Raw genomic sequence first — 2,500 nt, 5'->3', positions numbered from 1 at the left:
AAGTTAGGCTGTTGGGTCAGAATTTCATGGGACACGTACACGGGACCGGCGGGACAACGCTGCACGATATCCCGTCAAGCTAACCGTGTGCGAAAAGATACGTACTTTTCTACAACCCAAACGGCCGTTGGGCCGTCGGATCAGAATTTGGCAAGAGTCGTACACGGGACCGACAGGACAACGCGGCACGAGATCACATCGACCTGACCATGTGGGGCAACTATATTCCGAAACGCAACGTACCAGCAGACACGGGTCCAAAGACGCTCATGTGTTTGTAGCCTACATCGGTCAAGCGAACCGATCATCCCACCGTGCAATGCACGAGAGGTTTACACGAAGGCCGCGTGTGTCACACCCGCAACAATAAAGTTTTGGGGGCAACTATATTCCCAAAGGCGACGTCGTTGCAACTTTGTCTAGTCGGTCTCATGCACGGGATATGCTACTTTCCTGTTTCCCGAGCCAAGTTAGGCTGTTGGGTCAGAATTTCACGGGACACGTACACGGGACCGACGGGACAAGGCTGCACGATATCCCGTCAAGCTGACCGTGTGCGAAACGATACGTACTTTTCTGCAACCCGAACGGTCGTTGGGCCGTCGGATCAGAATTTGGCACGAGTCGTACACGGGACCGACGGGACAACGCGGCACGAGATCACATCGACCTGACCGTGTGCGGAAACGATACGTACTTTTCTGCAACCCGAACAGCCATTCGACCGACGGATCAGAATTTGGCATGAGTCGTACACGGGACAGGAGAACGACGGGACATCCGAGCCAACGTTTGGGAAAAGCAAGAGTTACGGGAGAAGCGGGAGGTTTGCATATGATTTCATATGCAAACCCACCGATTTCCCACACCCAAGCAGGGAGGAGCCCCCTCCTCCCCAATATACCCGAGGGTTTTAGCCCCCCTTGGGACCCCTGCCCTTCGTTTGTGAAGAAGGGGTACACTGTTTTTCCCCGGATCCCCGTTTACACATTTTTTGGCCCGTATGGCCGTACATGCATCCGTCCATGCCACGTACATGGTTTTCACCCGTTTTCCATGGTGCGCGCCCAGTTTTTTGCAACACGGCCCCCGTGCCCGTTTTTTCCCATTTCCTCACGTTCACGTTTTTTGGCCCGTGTGGCCGTACGTGCACCCGTTCATGCCACGCACATGGTTTTCACCCGTTTCCCATGCCACACACATGGTTTGCCCTAGTTTTCCATGGTGCGCGCCTAGTTTATTGCAACACGGCCCCGTACCGTTTTTCCCGTTTCCTCACGTTCACGTTTTTTGGCCCGTGTGCCCGTACGTGCATCCTTGCATGCCACGCACATGGTTTTCACCAGTTTTCCATGGCGCGCGCCCTGTTTTTTGCAACACGGCCGTCGTACCCCGTTCTTTCCCGTTTCCTCAGGTTCACGTTTTTTGGCACGTCTGCCCGTACGTGAATCCGTCCATGCCACGCACATAGTTTTCCCCTGTTTTCCATGGTGCGCGCCTAGTTTTTTGCAACACGTCCGCCGTACCCGCTTTTTCCCCGTTTCCTCACGTTCACGTTTTTTGGCCCGTGTGCCCGTACGTGCATCCGTCCATGGCGCGCACATGGTTTGCCCTAGTTTTCCATGGTGCACGCCCGGTTTATTGCAACACGGCCCCGTACCCGTTTTTCCCGTTTCCTCACGTTCACGTTTTTTGGCCCGTGTGCCCGTATGTGCATCCTTCCATGCCACGCACAAGGTTTTCACCCATTTTCCATGGTGCGCCCAGTTTTTTGCAACACGGCCGTCATACCCCGTGTTTCCCCGTTTCCTCAAGTTCACATTTTTTGGCCCGTGTGCCCGTACGTTCATCCGTCCATGCCACGCACATGGTTTTCACCCGTTTTCCATGGCGCCCGCCCAGTTTTTTGCAACACGGCCGTCGTACCCCGTTCTTTCCCGTTTCCTCACGTTCACGTTTTTTGGCCTGTGTACCCGTACGTGCATCCATCCATTCCAAGCACATGGTTTTCCCCTGTTTTCCTTGGTGCCCGCCCAGTTTTTTGCAACACGGACGCCGTACCCGTTTTTCCCCGTTTCCTCACGTTCACGTTTTTTGGCCCGTGTGCCCGTACGTGCATCCGTCCATGCCACGCACATGGTTTGCCCTAGTTTTCCATGGTGCGCGCCTAGTTTATTGCAACACGGACCCGTACCCGTTTTTCCCGTTTCCTCACGTTCACGTTTTTTGGCCCGTGTGCCCGTACGTGTATCCTTCCATGCCACGCACATGGTTTTCACCAGTTTTCCATGGCGCGCGCCCTGTTTTTTGCAACACGGCCATCGTACTCCGTTCTTTCCCGTTTCCTCAGGTTCACGTTTTTTGGCACGTCTGCCCGTACGTGAATCCGTCCATGCCACGCACATAGTTTTCCCCTTTTTTCCATGGTGCGCGCCCAGTTTTTCGCAACACGTCCGCCGTACCCGCTTTTTCCCCGTTTCCTCACGTTCACGTTTTTTGC

Source organism: Hordeum vulgare, chromosome 7H (assembly GCF_904849725.1).
Source record: "Hordeum vulgare subsp. vulgare chromosome 7H, MorexV3_pseudomolecules_assembly, whole genome shotgun sequence".
Taxonomy (NCBI): domain Eukaryota; kingdom Viridiplantae; phylum Streptophyta; class Magnoliopsida; order Poales; family Poaceae; genus Hordeum; species Hordeum vulgare.
This window is presented reverse-complemented; position numbering follows the sequence as displayed.